A 20,933-nucleotide genomic window follows, 5' to 3' on the forward strand; every position below is an offset into this window, starting at 1 on the left:
TTGGCTACTGTCAAGCAGTCACATAATCATCCACCAATCACATCCAAGAACTCAACATCTAACTCCATCATCACACATCAGCACTTTAGATGTACTATTGATCACTCTCAGTACAATTCCACTGTCACTACAACAGACCTACAGCAACAACTACTATAAAACTGGCCAATATTTCTACTTGCAGATTCATGCACATCCACATGCATGAACACAGATTACAGGCATATTTTCAACACAGCACTTGAACGGCTCTTCTAAGAATACATATAAACAGAGTAACTTCCACTTACCCTGTATAAACTGTAAAATTACCTTACTTCATTTATCCCATCCCATAATGAAGTGTCAATTGCAAACCTGTCTCCTCTCCAAATTTGTGTTTACTCACAGAGCTATCTAAAGAAATTGTATTTCATATTAAAAGATGGGAGAAATAACAGTATATTTATGAAAAAGACTGACCAGTGTGTTAGTAAATGACACGCAGCCAGGATGAGTACATGCATGTTCATTCAAGCACACACACATACAATATAATTACAAAGGCTCCCAACTCAAACAACACCACTGCCTCTATATGAAATCCTACTCCTTTATTTCCCACACCTTCACAAATGCATACATTGCATACATTGCAGGCTTCTCTGTACAATCTCTACCATTTACCCTGTACAAATAGCAGAAAATACATATGATTATTTCTTCCACCTCTTACCATCCAATAACATAACATTAAAAAAAACAAGGGTGCTCTATATGTTTACTATTATACTCATTTGTAAAACATATTCTAAATAAAATATACAAAATGCACATAGACAAAGGAAAATGCATATGCATACTATGCTCACTTGTAAGAAAACACTACTACTACAACAACAAAAAATGTCTACATTAACAAAAGTAGTATAAACACACATATTCACCAACTTCTTTCTTTTACAATTGCAGTGAAGACCACTCTCCTGAAAAGCAGCAGTGTCTAAAGTACGAACAACGACTTTGAATAAACCTACTCTTTCCATACAAAAATGTAAGTACAATACTTACATCATTTTCTAACTATTACTCAAACACACTAGCATTTTACAGTTGTAGAACAAAGAAGTGTATTCACCCTTTCCCATTAGATGTATTACTACCGCTTCCCCTTACCAGTGGAAAACTTTGTATAACACACACATACAAGAATAACCTTCCCAACTTAATATAGCTGCCCATTGCCCAATCACACACCTCCACAATCATCCTTACCATCATACTCAGACACTCATGCACGAAGCATGCATACACTGCACAACAACCCAACCCACGCTTTTTTTTCTCCAGAAAACCCCAAAGAATTTAAAAGAATACAGCCAACAAAGCACTCCCTTGGTGATCACTTACATTAAAATGTAAAATGTTAAAATGTTTACTCAAATGCGACAAATTTGAATTTATTGCCAGGTGAGTCAATTTCGTACATCAAATCCTTTTTATTGTTCAGACTTAGGTTCAATCTTGCAATACCAATGTTGACTTGATAAACCTTTAGAATCATAAATCTCGTGAATATCCCAACAATTCCTATCCAATCTTGCAATGCCAGTGTTAACTTCACACTTTATAGATTTGCTTGAGTTCAATACACAGACTTATTTCTGTTACTGTTAACTTCACACTTTTAGTCACCAATAAATCTTAGGATTCATAAATAACATGAGTTCCCAACAGTTCCTAGCTCAACACGTGTTTCTCCATTGATGGTATCAATGGTTCATCAGGAGATGGAACTATATTCTATTAAAAAGAAAAGAAAAATAAAGGAAAAAGAATGCCTACCAAAAAGTAACTCCGTAGAAAGCAACGCAGAATTAGAGCAAATCAAAATAAGTGTCCAAAATAATCATCCATCTCTACCAGATTTTGTACAAAAAGTTCAAACAAAATAGCTAATAGAGTCATTACGCGAAACAAAACAAGCTTCCACTACATAAACTTTCCCTCCTCTATCAAAATATAAAATGAAACAAAAAGTGATTAACAAGACTTCACTTAGCACTACTACTAATGCTGCACCTATAAAGCTTGATATAGTAGCAACTAACCATACCAAAAAAAGCTTTCACAAAAAATGTCCTACCACAGACTCCTTCAAAACCTTATAAAAACAAGAGAGAAATCATGGACAACCCTTAAAACCTACTATAGAAAATTAATCCTAAACGCTCTCAGAAACAGTGCAATCCTTGTTCACTAGAGACTCCTTCAGAACCTTACAAAAACATGAGAGAAATCATGGAGAACCCTTAAAACCTACCATAGAAAAGTAATCTTAAAAGCTGTCATAAACAGTTCAATCCTTCTGAAAAGGAAGTCATTTATTTTATTTTAAACAGAATGAAACCCGTAACAAAACTAATTACTAAATTACAAAAAACACTTCTCAATAAACTGAATAGAAACAAAAATAACTCCTTAAACAGCTATGGAGGTGAATAGAGTCACACATGACCACAGAACCATATTTCATGAAGAAGCATATAAACAAAAGCAAACCAACCCAATTGCCATACATAGCAGTGGATGAGGGTATGAAAAACATAATAACACCATTATGAAACAAGAAACACTGCTCACAAAAATATCCCCAAAAAACTCAGTATCACCTCTCCATTCTAATAAACCAAAATGTCCAGTCTACAAATGGCCGTGCACATCAATGTGTAACATTGCCAAAAAATCTTTCAAATCTTTATGCCACTTCCTCAATTAGTATGTAAAAAGCAAAGACAAATCAAAATGAAACTACTACAGAATATGGATACCTGTCCGGTGTGCAAAAATGCACATCAATGTGCAACATTGCCAGAAAATCTTTCAAATCCTTACGCCACTTCCTCAATCAATATGTAAAAAGCAATGACAAAATCAAAATGAAACTACTACAGAATATGGATACCTGTCCAGTGCGCACATGCAAAGGACTATAAGCACAATCATTAGCCTGCATTTCAGGACCTATTTGCAAAACCACCTTTCATCATGTCAAAATGATATCAACACATCATGCAACTATAACAATGTGGTCCATAAACTTTACTATTCTAAAAGTCCTGCTTTAGCACTGGTCAATTTAAATAACAATCCTCTACATAGTACAGTCAAACAACTCTTCAAAGAAATAGAGCATATCCAGAGAAAATATTTTGGAAGTGAAAGCCACTTACAAAATGCATTAGCTTTACCACAAACTACCAACTACTGTACAAATAGCAACCTCCTATTAAACACATACAAGAAAGAAATACTAAAGTTTAAAAGTACCTGCGCTGTACCAAACCATGTGTGTGTGTTGCATAACACACCTATAATACCAAACATTTTTTCTATGGTATGTGAGCTCCGTATAGGGTATATTAATTACAATCAGTCCTCTACTAACAACCCAAAACCAACATCATACTAAAGTGAAATAGCCAGTAGTGCATTGACTATATCCATGAACAGCCGCTATGACCTCAGACATGGCGAATACATCAGGGGCACCTGCCACCTAAACAAATACAGTACTTGACCCATCTCTTACTCCCCAACCCTCCGCAAGCACTTCTGCACACCAACATACTCCTCGAAATTGTATTTTGCCTCTGTTCGTCGCTACGCTATGGCGGAACCAAGATGGTGAGCACATCGAAACAATGTGATGTGCCTCACACCTCACCCCAGCCAATCTGAAAACACGTAGCTTGTCCCTGGAGATGACGCAAGCCGACTAGCCAATCAGTATCCTGTTCGCAGAGCGAACAGGGAAGTGTGTCCGCAGAGCGGACATAGATATTACTAATTTGTTTGCCTTATGTTTCCCCATTTAAAAAAAAAATACTGGACGCATTTATACCAAATTAACAAAAGCACACTTTCGGGAGTAAGCCGCCGCTCCTGCAAATTTTGGTGGAAATCCGTCCAGCGGTTTGAGCTGTAGGCATTATGACTATGGGAAAAAAAGAAATTTTGGGACCCCTATACCTTTTCCCCCACCTGAACCAAACCTCACTAAAATTTGCAAAAAGAATCAGAGTGGGACATATACTTTTTTTTACAAAGTTTGGTGAGAATTCGTCCAGGGGGAGCAAAGTTATAAACCACCCAAAAAGTCATCTTCTACGGGATTAGCAACTTATTATCTTCAAGGCAGTATGCATAGTACATGTTGCTGTTACTAATGTTGGTGCAAAATTCTTGGCAGACCAGTTCAGGAAATACTATCCCACTAGATTTCTGTGATCCTCGAACAAATATGAATGAATTACTTTTGGCACAGTCTAATTGTTATTAGGGCTTTCTCCTCAATTGTATCCTCCCTCTGGTACCCCCTACCACTTTTTTTTAACACCACTTTCAGTTTCGCAACTTCTGAAAAATAATCTCCTCCAGACTTCGGTTTGAATAGTGCAGATAAGGGCAGTCACCACCCAGAAGCTATGCCTGGTGTATGGGCACTTTACAAATAGACAGACATTATTCAATATAAATAAATATATACATACATAAATAGTAAACAATGTTAAACAATGTAGCATAAGTCAGGTGTATCAATGCATTTTGTAGTGCAAATTATTTCAATGGACACTAGTTTTCATTCGATTTCATATAAACATCTTAGTACAACACATGTGTGTTAACTTCATTCTAAACACCATGGCCCTCATTACGACCCTGGCGGAAAGTGACTGACCGGACCGCCACAGCGTAAATAGCGTTTCCGCCATTGCACGAAGGAGCAAAGTGCGGCCCATTCCGACCCATCGGGCACGAGCACCACGCCATGGCGGAAGTGCAAAGTCCGCGATGGCGGAAATGACCCCAAAACGGCCCACACCGCCGCCGTACGGCGCCCTAGGTGCAATACCGCCACCCCTCTTAGCGGTCACCGCAGTGTGCGCCTACCGGAAAGTACGGTGACCGGAAATATACGGAAACGGAAGTCAAAACATGGCCCCGGAACGGGAAACATCCCGCCGTACACCTATAAAACCACTAAAACCACACAACCACTAAAATCACTACCCTGAAACACACCCCAACCCGTCATCCACCCTAGCGAAACCAAGAAAAATGGGAAAAGTAGCGAAGAAAGCGTGCGACCGCAAGCGGCAGGTCCACTTCTCCCGTGAGGAACTCACCGTGCTAACAGAGACCCTCCAGGAGAATGCTGCCGTCGTCTTCTCCACGCAAATGACCAGAACGGCACTTGCAAACAAGAAGGCCATATGGGCTCTGGTGGCACAGCGGGTAAGTGCGGTGGGGACCGCACCCCGCACCCCACAGCAATGCCGCAAGCGATGGGACGACCTGCGGATACGCGTCCGCAGCATACTCTCTGCCAACCGCAACATTGCCACAGCCACCGGGGGAGGCCCTGAATCACCCATCAAGTTGACCCCCTGGGAAGAAATCTGTGCCTCCACCATCGGAATGGAGAGCATAGAGGGAGTCGGAGGGATGGAGAAAGGAGTGCAGACATCCGAAGATTCAGGTAGGTGGGCCAAATAAAACAATGCCAAATCCACACAGTCCATCCATGTGAAGTACCATGCGTCCACATAGTGCAACAGAAACACATGTCCAGGAGAACGTCCACACACATCGGCCTGATAGCGCACGTTAAAACCCACAATAAATACATAAATAATTAAAAAACCCTAAAACACGCACTACACGTGCAGCAGGCACACCCTAACTGCAGGCTGCCAAACAACTGCACCCTCACTCCACACACAAATGAAACCACCTCCAAGGCCCCGACCCAAATCACCCTCAGGTACCACTCCAATGCATGTGATACAATGCCATTCCAATTCCCACAGACCCATCAATAACCCTCGCCCTCCTTTACTCCACCACAGGGTCCGATCCAAACGACGAGCTTCAGGACACCCCTACCAGCACACCTGCAAAGAGGGCCAAGACCAACGGCCAGAGACCCTCCACCACAGCTGCACGCATCAAGACACGGCAGCAGCACAAATCAGGTGGCAGCACAGAGGAGGGAACATCAACAGGCACCCCAGCAGCCAGCATGCCCACAACACCACCACCACAGGTCCCCCCAATGGATGCCACAGAAGGCACTGCCTCTGGTGGCAGCAGCACCATAGGTGACACCCCATTGATGGCAGCATGCTCGGACACCGAAGACGGGGATGTCGAAGTCAGATCCATCCATGACCTGTCCCAATCCCCCTGTCTGTCCCATCCCGTACAACATGAGGATACCACGCAGGGGCACCCACAAGACGACGACTGGCCATCCCCCACAAGCCCTGTGGCAAGGCAACATGAGGACAACAGCCCCTCTGTGACACCCCCGCAAATGGCCATGGCCCAGCAGAGGCAACAGTCCCTCGACCAGTTAATCGTGCAACAGCAGCAAATGGCCACGCTCCTCAAGGACCATGCCGATGAATGTGGGGGCACTAAGGCAGACATAGAAACATCAACTGAGACACTTAGGGCAGAAATGGAGAGAGGTACAGAGACGCTAAGGGCACAAATGGAGAGTAGCACCGAGAGCCTGAGAGTCCAAATGGAGAGAAGCACCGAGAGCCTGAGGGGGGAACTGCATGCGACGTCCAAAGACGTATGCGCCGAACTTGCCGCAGTGCGCCGTGTGCTCACTGAGCTCTCGCAAACCCTTAGGGACATGCATGGACGTGAGCAGGCAGACACATCATCCGTTGCAAGTTCCGTCCAGGGCAGCCCCCAACGTAGATCTGGGAGGAACCTGCGCTCCACAGGCAGGGGTGCCCCTGATACCCGCAGAGGGGGCTTGCAATAGCGACTGCCCACTGACAATGAGCACCTTTGGACACTGGTGTTCGGGGGGGAGGTAGGAGGGTGGAGGGGGTGTGTTGGGCTCACTTGGGTGGCGGGTCGATAGGGTGTTCAACATGATATCACATATGCCATAAACAGTGCACGATCAACCAATGAGATGTGTGGACATTGATCTTTGTGTACTAGGCCATCATAGGCGTACAGTCCATATTGTGCATGTCCCAGACACACACAGTGCCACGAGTCCCGTGTCCATGTATCAGCCACCAGGCGTGAGTGCTAGAAGCATGCATCAATGAGATGCTGACGAATGTCACGGGCCTCCGGTGCCTCGCAGACTCCATGAGGTGCTGCCACATCCCCACCCTCATCATGACCATCATCAGGTGCTTGCAGTTCTGCGTCAGGGGGCATGGGCACATTTCTACGTACGCACATGTTGTGGAGCATGACACATGCCATGACCATCTTTGCAACCTTCTCATGGCGGTACAGGAGTGCCCCGCCAGACCTGCTGAGGCAGCGGAAACGAGTCTTCAGTAGGCCGAATGCCTGTTCGATGACTACACGGGTACGTGAGTGGGCATGGTTGTAGTCCTCCTCATGCTGGTCCCGTGGGTTCCGGACTGGTGTGAGGAGCCATCTCTTCAGTGGATATCCAGCATCACCTGTATGTGGACGAGAAACGCATGATGTGGAATGCCATTGCTACGTACGCACACCCCCCCCCCTTCCTGCCAGGTCATTGCCAAATCACATACCCCACATAATCATGCATGTAATGAGACTCACCGAGTAGCCAGGATCTGTTCCCTGCGTGTCGCTCCATGTAGCGTGGTATTGTAGAGTTCCTCAAGACCATAGAATCATGGGTTGATCCAGGGAATCGGGCACAACAATGTGTAATGATCCTGTTGGAGTCACACACCATTTGTACATTCAGGGAATGAAATTGTTTTCGGTTGCGGTACTGGGCCTCCATGGCATGTGGGACGACCAATTCAACATGGGTGCAGTCGATGGCACCAATGCAACCCGGTATGCCGGCAAGTGCATGGAATCCCACTTTTGTGTTGGTAATTTCCTGCTCCGAGCGTGGTAGAGAGATGTAGTCGTCTGCGTGCTGCAGGAGGGCATCGAGCACTTGCAATAGTGTCCGTGAGAACAGTGGCTGAGAAATGCCATGCAACTGTCCGACTGTGTGCTGGTAGGTGCCTGTGGCCAGGAAGTGGAGTACAGACACCACCTTCAGTAGGGGTGGGATGGCGGTTGGGCTATCTATCATGCTGACAAGGTCAGCCTGTGTCATGTCCACAATGGCGGCTATGGTGTCCCGGTCCAGACGGTAGAGGGTGTGGATCTGCTCATCAGTGAGGTTGAACGGATGTGCTCGGAGGCGTGGGATTGCGGGCTGCCTGCGTGGTGGTAGTGGCTGTGCTGGCGGCCCTTTCCTGCCCTGCCTTGGCCTCCTCCTCCTCCTGCGTCTCCTCCGTGCGGCCGGTTGTAGTTGGTGTTCGTCTTCTTCTTGGAGTTGGAGTACTTGCAGTGCTATCAGGGCCAACATCGCGAGTCCTGCCGGTAGCATTTCGGTGTGGTTGTGGGAGGAGACTGGCTGTGCAATTTATGTGTTTTCAGGCTGTATGGCCTCCACCTGTGGTGATTCATTCCACCTGTGCAAACTGCTCTCCCCTTTGGCCGGGCACGTCCCGCGCACAACGCTGCAATTCGGGGAATGGCATCTTGCTATTGCAATCATGTATTTGTACCCGATGGCCGTGTAAGATTGGTTGATATGTTCATTCTGCTGTGGTCCCATTGTTTCCCATACTATCTGTGCAGTCGCGAACAGACTTGTGAAGGGTCAGTGGAACGTAGTACTCGAGTAACGGTGGGCCCTCATGCATCACTGTACCGAGTTGCAACGACGGGCAGGGCGTCCCATTTGTGGGTGAAGGCAGTTGCCATTTTCACACACAGCCGCACTCGATGGAATAATTAGTGATTTCAAACGGCCACAGATGCCTTTTCGACGTGATGTTGCAAATGAGGAATTCGAAGGGCGGCGCTTTCGGTTTCCAGCTAGCGGCGAGGAGATGCCCACAGGTCTGACTGCAAATATAACGTTCTATTGTTCAATGTCCTTGAGACAGGGGCCATGGCGAGGAAGCAATGATTGATATGAATAGTTTGGGATGCGCAATAGCTACGTGGGCGATGAGGCCGGCCGTTCCCAAATACATGTTACTTCACGACACTGGAATTACGGGCTGGGGCACTGTGGATTTTGCAGGCTGCATAACGCACAGACTCAATGGATGTTTCTAATGTTATGTGAGTAATTATTCAGGCGTTTTGATCCCGGGATGAGGGTATGATGAATGGATGCATGGGCAGGTGATTTGATACAGAGTTTGCCATGTACAGGGCTTCTTGGGATCTATCCGCCTCCCCTACGCTATGTGATGCAGGGCTGCCATAGTGGGACCATCGTCTATCTGGCCTTGTTGAGCCCTCCCTGTCTCGACGCGCCCTCAGACACTTGTGTCCATGCACGTTAACATTCCCATCTGATGGATTCTGTTTTGACAGACGCATGCACAGGTACACTCGTTTGTGATGGTGTTTGCACCTCGATATAGATGGTTATGAGTCGCAAGTGGTTTTGGGGTGGTGATGATCCTTTGGAGTGGGCTAGCATGCATATGGCTGTGGATTTAGTGTGATCATTGAAGTGAGTTGTTCGAATGTAGTTCTGATGGCCATTCTGTTCTTTTTCTTTTCTTTTGGTTGACAGGTATCTCCTCCCCTTTTGCCACTGCCATCTGTATGCCACTCCTGCAGATGGGTTTTACTCCCGACACCTGCTGCTTCGTGTTAATCAGTGGAGCAGCATTACGATCTTATGGGACGATCGCCAATGGCCCACATGCCCTTACGCAGTACTGGTGGCTCGGAGCAACATTTCGGCCTTTCAGCTGGACTAGTGCCTCCCCATTGGGACGGCCCTGCGGTTCTGTGCGCTTCCATGTTGCCTTTTCGTACGTGAATGTGGCTCTGTGTACCATGAGGGAACAGGGCGTCACACAAGTAGTGGCTGGTCATTTCTTGCGGATGCAGCCCACAATGGTGAAAAGTGTTTTGGAGTTCATGGCCTGATGGCTGTATGGGCTTGGTGATTTTGATGTGCATTAAATTTCTATTCTGATTTGGCCCGTGTAGCGTTTTTCTTTGCAAGTGATGTGGCAAATGCCTATTTGGGGGGCGATGTATTGTGAGGAGATCTGCATTGGGTTCCAGCTTCAGAGTTTAGTTGCGTGGTACTGTACTGGGCGCGTTTGCCTACGAAGCCCGTGAGGTCAGGGATGGGGGCTGCCAATATGACAGTTTGAATGTTGTCATGCTCAGGGGCGGGGGATTGGGTTTTGTGTAACAGATGCCGGTCAGCCAGGTGGACTGGTGGAATGATGTGATTCTCGGAATATTGCTGGTCACAGGTGCCTGTGTTTGCGTGCGTTTCTTGGTGGGGGACTGTGGTCATGTCCATTGGGATGGCTTCTGTATTCGTGCCATCTGTGCCCTGCAGCTCCCATTGGCCCCTGTTGTGTTTCTTTTGTTCGTTGGCATGCATGGGTGACTTGTACATTTCAATGGTTGCATTGTGACTTCATTGCACCTACGGGGAGTTGTACTTTGTGGGCAGGGAGCGGTGTACAGGCACTCAGTGGGGCCGTTTACGGTTGATTCGCGATGCCGTACTTCTCACCATGGCGGAATGGTACATTCCGCCATGCTTGATGGCGTTAGGTACATGTCCGCTAGGGTCGGAATTGGCGTACCCTTGCGCCATGGTGGTGTTTGCGGTTTGGCATGGCGCGCGCGCGCGTGCTTGGTGCAGTTAGCGTTGGCGTTCACTACGGTGTCGCTAATGGCTTCGTACTTTGCGTTGACGGGTCATAGTCGCACCGAGCGCTATTCAATGGCGGTATTGCATTTCCGCCATCGTTTTCCGAATTCCGCAAGGGTCGTAATGAGGGCATGTCTGTTTTTTTTTTACCTACATGCGTCCTGAAATGCGCATACTTTAAATACCAATGAATTCGCTTGATAGATGAAAATAAAATATTCTAGAAGTCAGCGTTGAATTACTTTAAAAAGACAGTTCTTGCAGTCCAGTTGAGTGCATTGCACACTCTAACGGTCATACTGGGCTGTTACTCTTCTGTTCAACTCATTGATATAATATGCACCCTATTGATTAGATGCAATTCAGTCAAATTGATATTTGCTCATCCTTGTGCACCATTTCTGCATTTAGGAGGCATACTTCAGTTGCACATAGACACACCATTTCTTACCATATGGGCAAGGGATATTCTTGAAATCCGTCTTCTGTAGTATTTTGTGAAAAATCACAACGTTTGTGTTTTGGTACCTTTTTTTTTATACAATTCTAAAATATGTTGCTTTTATTGAAAAATACGTTAGCTTTCAAAGTCACAAAGAACATCTTCATTATATGGCAAGGCACAAAAATAAGGGAAAGGAAACCGTAAAGAGAGTTTCATAGCCAAGGCTGTCACGCGCACAATGCAGTGATGTGATCATCGTATCTAACCGTTATACATCTACAGAAACCCTTTGCTTGCAGGTAGAGCAGTTAGAAATGGTTCACTTTCAAAAAGCACTCATTTACATAATTAAAGCAGTGCAGTCTTTTCTGTATTTCCAAACATGGGATTCTTTTATTTATTTGTTCAAACACGGTCTAATGAATTTGCAAGTACGTACTTGTCTGTTCCTAGTACAAGTGCAGATATTAAAAAGGCAGGAAAAGCTTGTCTTATAGCGTTTTCATTTCGCAAGTAAAGTTACATTGCTGAAAAGAACTGTACCAAGGAAAAACGTGTGTTTTTATGGTTTTAAAGAGATGGAGGTACCATAGCTTTGTGGTCCCCCGTGCATCTTTTCAGCTGACATCATATGAGATTAGCAGTGCAGATGTTTTACCTGTAATTGGCATACACATGTGCCTTGCACTTATTTGCATTACTTAAAAAATCCTTTTGCTCCATTGCATTGTAATTAATAACTGGAACTTTGCTACCCAAACGTTCTTTTAAACTATCTAATAACAAGAGGTATGTTTATCCTTGTAAAAGATTGTGACATTTTGCGTGCAAAAATGGTAGCTTATGTTTTTTTTTTATAAATTACTCAAAGTCTGGGATAGCAAAGTCCCTTTCTAACAGTAGTTACTACTGCTCAAAGGTACGTATTTTGCCAATATTGAAGATTGAGCTGGTCCTGGGGGTAGTCTTGCCTTTAGTTAGTTATTCCATAGAGGCATCAGCAGTAGGCACACTAGCCCACTAAATTGTGCTACTTAAGTTTGTTCACTGGTCTGCAGGTTTCAAGCAGATCCCTGGAGTAGATAGGTTACCCCCTGAGCTGTTTCGCTGGGTTTGGAACTGAAGACAAAACCCCTGTAAGTATCTTGCCAGGACTGAAAGTGGCTTTCTGGGACATGCAATTCTGCGCTTCCAATGATAATTCCAGGACTTAAGTTTCCTGAATGGAAAAGAAAAGCAAGTTGATCAGCATTTCCTGAGGGTTCCGCGCCATTTCCAGGGAATACATTACAATTCCCCCTTCCCCCTTCCCCCTTCACTGCACTGCCCCTGCAGCCTCCTCACCCTGGCTACTTGGGGCAACAGATGACATTGCTGCCACAGATCCACGTGTGCTGGTGACAGAAACTTTCACCGCCACACGTGGCTTAGACTTGGTGACACAGAAGTCAGCCTGGGAGTCATCCTGTGCCGTTTGGTTGACAATATGGGCCAGTTTAACACGGCCTGAGCTGGGATGGTGTCAGCTACATCTCCCTGAACCATTGGGGGGGCATAGGTGTCCCTGATTGGTCCTCCACACACTGGCATCTTGGGCCACCCTGCACACCCTGGCCACGTCCCCTACCGCGCCCACGTCTTTGAGGTCGGCCACCTTTGCCTCCCTTACTGCTTGTTCGCCTTCCAACCATGGCACTGATGTTGTTATGCGTATGGGAGTTGCAGTAAACAATTGTCCTGGCCAATTGGGGTGAAAGGGGTAGGGTACTAGATGGAATACATACCCTAGTGCTCTAGCAAGGCAGTCTGTGACCCCTGGGGGAAGATGACGGGTCACGCAATGCACAGGCACCCCGAAAACAATATTTAATCTGCTTGCAACCCCTGGTAGACCACATGCGTGGAATGAAGAACCCGCACTATGCTGTGGCACCCAGAAACACAAAAATAAGCGTACGCATGGTACACGCACCCTACAATGACCTCTGAATGGGTACGCGACACACGGGGGCAACCACAGTTGAAAAATATGTGTGCTACTCACCATTTGACTGGAAAAAATAACGTGAAATCCCCCATCAAAAGAAGAATTGAACGCTGTCTGAGTATACAGGGAGTACGAACTGGAACCGTTGTGAAGTAATTGCGTGTGAACCAACAAGAAGTACAAGAATCACCCGCTCGCTTTCCACAAAAAGCATGTACAAGAAAATGGCGTCCCAGCCCACACGTGCAACGTCACTTACGCGCGTACGCGCTAAGGCCCGTGCCTCCAATTGCACACAGTGACACCCGGATGTGCAGTTTTTGCACATGTACAATCAACATGCACCCGTGTTGAGGGAAATGCCCTTGCGCGTCACGTCACAGAAGTGCTTACGTGCTAAGGGCCTTTCCTCGAATTACACGCAGACGTGCAGTTTTTTCACGTGCCAAATCACTCCGTATCAAGCTGGCCACGCAACAACACACAGAAGACCTAACTCCTGCCCAGAAGAACATTTTCCTGCCCCCCGTGGCCCTGAGCATGCTGCCACCTGCCATCTGCTGCTGCCTGCCTGCTGCCCACGTACCCTGCTGTTTGGTGCCTGTACGTCAGCCATCTGCAGGTGTGCAGTTGCTCTGACCACCCCTGCTGGAACAGAAGAATCCCGACTGGTATTCCATCGCTCCACAGCACAGCCCCAGGACCCAGTTGCCCACCCACACCTGCCTCTGGGGTTGCCATGTCAGACACAACACCATCTGGCACCAATGGCAAGCCCCAGCCAGAGAGGCAGAGGGCTACCAGCTTCAGTGCCATTGAAGTTGGTATCCTGGTGGAGCAAGTCCTGGGGCAGTATGATGCCCTCTTTGGAAGTTTGCGCGCCGACAATGAAGGACGGAAGAGGATCTGGATGGACATTGTGACTGCCATCAACGTGGAGGCGGTGGCAGTCTGCGACATTCAACACGTCCAGAAGCGCTCGGAGGACTTCAGGTCCAGGACCCTCAACGAGGCCCGGCACCTCTTGAAGGCAGCAGGTGCCCAGGGGTGCCGGGTCCGCCTAACCAACTACCAGATGAGGGTCCTGGAACGTATATTCCAAGCGCTCCACCTCCAGGTCCTTGAGAGGCAGGCCCATCTGGGGTCGAGCGTTAAGTGTACATGCGTACTAATTGGACGCTGTGCATGTTGAGATGTGGCAGGTGTGTGCAGGTTGTACATATGTCTGTGTAGGGCCATGTATGCATGTGTATGTACAGGGAAATGAGCCTGTACATACACCGCATGTGAGCCCTCTCATGTGTGAGACACATCAATGGTGTATGTGTTTGTAAGCATGCTGGCCAAATGCAGGTGTGGGTGCACACATGTTTACATTTCTGTGTATGTACAGTGGCATGGTTGTGGTGGTTCCACCTGCATGTATCTGCACTATGTACATGTGCATGTGTGTGTATTTGACAAGTGTGCAATTGTGATACACCATGGATGCATGTGACACTGACATGTAGGAGGCTGATTGCCAGATGTGACATGGATGGCGATGTTATCACTGCGACAGGTGGAGATGTACAGATGTATGTATGTCTGGTGGCGTGTGTGCATGTGTTCTGCACTCCCCGTGTTGCATATGATGTGAGGCTCACCTTCGACTGCTCATGCTGTTGTTTGTGTATTGATGGTGCTGCCTGGTGCAACATTCCTGTTGATTTGCTCATGTGTGTGGGTTGAAATGACATGTGTGTTGGGGAGTGTGATGCCATGTCTGAAGTTTGACACTGCCACTCATGTACAACTGTCATGTGTTTATCAGACCATTGTACAGTGCCCTGATGCCTGTGTTCTATCTCTCCCTGTCTGCAGCGTCAACTGATGAAGAGAGACGGAGACGGTGCTGTGGAGCAAAACAGCAGGGATCCCACCGCCAGCCGGAGACACAAGTCTGGCTCCCATCCCAGGTAGTCATCTCCTCGTGGAGTGAGGAGTCTGCGCCCGTGGCTGCAGTTGCCGAGGGTAGATCTAAGAGGCAGAGGTCAGAGGTGGACTCCTTGGCAGCAGAAGGGGCAGCTGAGACCCCACAGGGTCCGATGGAGGAAGATGGCACGGAGTCATCCAGGTTGGTGGGGGTTTGGTTGAGGAGGAGGCCATGGAAGGGACAGAAACGGGGTCTGGAGGGGGGATTCCACTGGTGCTAGTGGTGCAGTCCAGGGGCAGGGACACGAGGCAGCACAGGCCGCCGCGGAGGTGTAATCCTGTGTAATCCTGTCCCCGATCCTGTGACTGCATCATCCCGCACCAACAGGGATGCCTACATCCACACCTGTTCTCAGGGAGGGGATGAGCGCAACAACTGGCCTTCCTCTCCCGGCGGATGTGGCAATCCGGGACCGTGTTGAGCCTGTCCTGGCCGGGGTGGCGTTGCGTCAACGGGGCATGCAAGATGACCTGCAGGTCGCCAGTGCTGTATTCCTCCGTCTGCTGGACCTTCTTCCGACCCCCTCCTCACCTGAACCCCCTATGCGCCAGTCGTATTCCATGCCATCTTCCGGCCCATGTGTCACCTGGGTACCCTGTGGAGCTGCCTCTGACCCAGCGGCCAGGCTGGTGGAGGACACATCCCTGCCACAGTCGGGAGTCGGAGGTCCAGCAGGGGTGACCACACCAACAACTGCACCCCAGCAGGAGGAGGACGTGAAGGCATCAAGAGCCAGGGCACAGTTACAGCAGCAGCAGGCTCAAGGTGGGAGCGATGATGGCTCAGGGCCATCAACATCAGAGGGGCAGGCATTGGCCGGAGAGCAGGAGGACCCTGGATTGGAGTGTCTTCCATGTGGCAGCAGTTGTGCCAGCACATAGATGCAGAGCGGAGGTGTGTGGAAGAGGCACGGCTCACTATGGTCAGGGCGGAGAACTCCATGCGCAGGGCGCTGAGGCGGGCTGAGTGCCTAGGGGCAATTCGCAGGGAGTTGGAGGTGAACATGGTATTATCCCTGCGAAACCTCGGGGCCATGGAACAGGCCTGCCTCCAGGACATAGAAAAGGAGTTTGATGATGACCTGGCCCGGGAAATCGACAAGTGAGCCGTAGGACTTGCCCGCCGCCATTGTATTTGGTTAGTTAGTGTTAGGTTTCATTTATGTATTTCTTTCATTTGGGGTGCTTGGACTATGCCCCACCTTTTTGTAGATAGTTCTTTATTAGGTAGTCTTTTTTGTAGGTCTCATTTCAATAGTTGGGCACATGGACCCTGGATTTGTTATTTGGATATAGTTGAACAGTGGATTCTTCATCATTACTTTTTTTATTTCACCATGGAGCAATGCATTTTACTTATTTCTTTCTCTTTGGATTTGCTTTGTTGGACGGAGGCTTTGGAGACATCTTCATTTGGATTTATTTGGATTCTGATTTCATATATTTTATTAATTTTGGGACATGCTGCATTTTATTTCATATTGCCATTATTGTGTGACTTTATTTAATTCCCTTCATTTTGTGTTCAATACATTATTGTTTCGTACATCAATTTGTGGTGTCCTCTCATTGGTTTCATGCATGTCACGATGTGGCTTTTCACGTTCACTGGCACCCATTGTGTGTGTGTGTGACGGACATGTGTTGATGTACATACTTGACATTTGGGTTGTGTCATGTAATGGGCATTTCAATGTGGGGTGGATGGAATACTTGGTTGGCTCTTTGGACAGGGGTGGCGTGTAGTGGGATTTTGGGTGGCCAGAAGGCTCATGATTGTGGATCATGATGATGTGTTGGGGGGGCATGAGTCGGGGCCTGCTGGCAGGTGCCTGTCACTGCTGGGTGGGAGGGGATGCAGGGGGACATGAGTCGGGGCCTGCTGGCGTGCCTGTGACTTCTGGGTGGGTGGGGGCACAGGGGGACATGAGTTGGGGCCTGCTGGTAGGTGCCTGTCACTGCTGGGTGGGTGGGGGTGCAGGGGGACATGAGTCGGGGCCTGCTGGCAGGTACCTGTCACTGCTGGGTGGGTGGGGGTGCAGAGGACATGAGTCGGGGCATGCTGGCAGGTGCCTGTCCATGGTGGGTGGGTGGGGGTGCAGTGGGACATGAGTCGGGGCCTGCTGGCAGGTGCCTGTCACTGCTGGGTGGGTGGGGGTGCAGGGGGATATGATTTGGGGCCTGCTGGCAGGTGCCTGTAACTGCTGGGTGGGTGGGGATGCAGGGGGACATGAGTCGTGGCCTGCTGGCAGGTGCGTGTCACTGCTGTGTGGGTGGGGGTGCAGGGGGACATGGGTCGGGGCCTGCTGGCGTGCCTGTGACTTCTGGGTGGGTGGGGGTACAGGGGGACATGAGTTGGGGCCTGCTGGCAGGTGCCTGTCACTGCTGGGTGGGTGTGCAGGGGACATGAGTCGGGGCATGCTGGCAGGTGCCTGTCCATGCTGGGTGGGTGGGGGTGCAGGGGACATGAGTCGGGGCATGCTGGCAGGTGCCTGTCCATGCTGGGTGGGTGGGGGTGCAGTGGGACATGAGTCGGGGCCTGCTGGCAGGTGCCTGTCACTGCTGGGTGGGTGGGGATGCAGGGGGACATGAGTCGTGGCCTGCTGGCAGGTGCGTGTCACTGCTGTGTGGGTGGGGGTGCAGGGGGACATGAGTCGGGGCCTGCTGGCGTGCCTGTGACTTCTGGGTGGCTGGGGGTACAGGGGGACATGAGTTGGGGCCTGCTGGCAGGTGCCTGTCACTGCTGGGTGGGTGGGGGTGCAGGGGGACATGAGTCGGGGCCTGCTGGCAGGTACCTGTCACTGCTGGGTGGGTGGGGGTGCAGGGGACATGAGTCAGGGCATGCTGGCAGGTGCCTGTCCATGCTGGGTGGGTGGGGGTGCAGTGGGACATGAGTCGGGGCCTGCTGGCAGGTGCCTGTCACTGCTGGGTGGGTGGGGGTGCAGGGGGATATGATTCGGGGCCTGCTGGCAGGTGCCTGTCACTGCTGGGTGGGTGGGGATACAGGGGGACATGTGTGGGTGCTCACTTGTGCATGGTGATATGTGGGCTGGCGTGGGGGGCATGGCCAGGGGTGCAGGGTAGTCCCCTGTGTTTTGGGATGCCTGCAAGGCCTGGGGAGGGGAGAAGAGTGCACACCTGGGAGGACACACACTGCCAATTCGCGTTGGTGCACCCCAGGAATACACGTACCCTGCTCGCCCAGCGTAATCGCGTGTGAAACTGCCTGTGCACCTCTCAGAATACACGTACCCCACTCACCCAAGCCCTATCGTTTGTGATACTCCCCACGCACCCCTCAGAATACACGTACCCCGCTCGCACACGCCCTATCACGTGTATAACTTCCCGCACACCCCCAAGATACACGTACCTCGCTCGCCCAAGCCCTATCACGTGTATAACTTCAGGCGCACTCCTCAGAATACACCTACCCCGCTCGGCCAAGGCCTATCGTGTGTATGACTTCCCACGTACCCCTCAGAATACACGTAACCCACTCGGCCAAGGCCTATTGCGTGTATAACTTCCCGCACACCCCCAAGATACACGTACCCCGCTCTGCAAAGGCCTATCGCGTGTATAACTTCCCACGCAACCCTCAGAATACACGTACCCTGCTTGGCCAAGGCCTATCGCGTGTATTACTTCCCACGCACCCCTCAGAATACACGTACCCCACTCGGCCAAAGCCTATCGTGTGTGTAACTTCCCGTGCACTCCCCAATTACACTGTACCAACCCTGTGAACTGGTGCTGGGTTAGCGCAGACCTTTGCGCTGCATTGAGGATTTCAATGCCTTATCCTTGCGCAAGGGGCATTCTTGGTGGCGTAACTGGCGCTGCCAGATACTCTCTGCGCCAGCCCTCAAAATGGTTTTGATATTCCATGAATATGTGGTGCGCCAGAATGCTGTTTAGTGCACACGGCTGGCGCACGCTGCCTCTCTCCACTGCTCGCGTGCGCTGCCTCTGCGCTAAAATCTATGAATTGATGTTTTCCTTTCATGTAGCAACACTAGGCACAGGAAATGTGAGCTTTGAACGAAAGCATGAGTTCAGCCGAATACTTATTCAAAGCCACAGTTTGGTACACCCATGGGTCAACCTCTGTCTTAAGGTCCAGCATCTCCAAAAATGTAAGGTTGCATGTCATTCTGTGTCCTGGTTTTGGGAGATCTCGTTTCAATAACAAAACCACCCTGGGGTCATTAAATGCGCACTCATATTTTGTGAAATATTTCACCCATAGTTAATTGGTCTTCATCAATTATCCACACCCTGTAAACGAAAAATTAAAAAGTGGTTAGATTTTGACTTTCAAACACATTCTATTTTTGACATGTGGGCCATATTTGGCATAGGACATTTTCCACAAATAACTGAGGTTTGTTAATATACAAACTCACCTGAAATGGGACGGTTACTCTTGGGGTATTATGCATGTGCCAGGGTTTGGGTCTGTGTGTGAGACAGCTCAAATGAGGTGTGCAGGTAAGTCCACAATTGTCTGAGACTCAGAAATACATGTTCCTAATCAATTGTCCACTCACTGTACTGCACAATTAAAATTGCTAAACGGTTTACACCGACAATGAAAGATGTTACATACATGACAAACATGACATATATGACATGCCTTTTGAAACTGTCATTTTTTTTTCAAGCAACTGAATGTGACAAAAATATCACTTCCAGCTAAGGTTGGCACTTAAATACTTAGGGCCTCCTTCATGGAAAAGTGCACAGAGATCCTGCCAATCCTGCGTGCCGAAAATGACAGCGCAAACCTGCACGCAGAAAGAAATATGCGCTATTTGTATTCATGGAATTTTTCCTGAAAAGTAGGCCTATCCGCAATTAGTGGCCAGAACACCCCCAACATACTCCCACGCAAAGCCAAAACAGCCACATTAACCTACCTTTGCGGCCTCACCGGGCATGAACACACGCACCATATGAAAACTGCATGGGCTCGTCCCCCACATCCAAGCCAGCACCTGTTCGACACTGCACTGGGTCCCCCGTAACTGCAATCGACACCCCAAGAACATGCATACCATTTCCTGTATTTTATCTAATGTTTCAAAGTGCATGCAAACCCCTGTTGACCGTCCATGCATCACGCTATGCTGCGTACGCACACCCCTAAATCTGACGTGCAAACTCACCTCTGTGCTGTGAATCCTATGCATAAGTGTCTGTATGCCTGCCTTCAGGTGGCGGAAAGATCAATGGCTTTGCGTGAGCATTTCGCCGGCGAGATGTTGTGTGGGCGCATCCATGAATACTCTTTGTAGTGCGCATTTGTGGGTGTGCTATGAACTGGCAGCGGCCTGTCCCTCGTAATGGCCAATTCTTTTCCTTGTTCTTCCTCATTTTGCATGCTGCGCCCCCTACTCCAAGCTCTGCTCAGGCCATGCCCACCCCCACAGGGAGCCTTGCGCATGAGACTCGGCCAAGCGCAGAGGCATGCCAAGCCTGCGCAAAGTCCACGCAAAGTTTGGAAAAGCGCTGCACGGCCGATCCCATAAATCAACAAAGAGGATTTTACACACAGTTTGGCGTGCAAAGTCCCTATTTACCACACAATATCTTCCATGAATCGGGGCCCTTGGTGGACATCTTTGTGGATATCATAAACTTCTAACTGCCAAAATGTCAACTTTTCCTCCAACAGCTGACAATGAGTAGGCTACTACCCAGGGTGGCTTTTGCATTCTGCATCGATTTGGGCTTATTGGTGGTAACCTACTGGAAATAAATGGGTGGCCTTGTGTTTTGTAGAGAAGGTGCCAAGT

This window comes from Ambystoma mexicanum, chromosome 2p (genome assembly GCF_040938575.1).
Source record: "Ambystoma mexicanum isolate Mex_15411 chromosome 2p, UKY_AmexF1_1, whole genome shotgun sequence".
Taxonomy (NCBI): Eukaryota; Metazoa; Chordata; class Amphibia; order Caudata; family Ambystomatidae; genus Ambystoma; species Ambystoma mexicanum.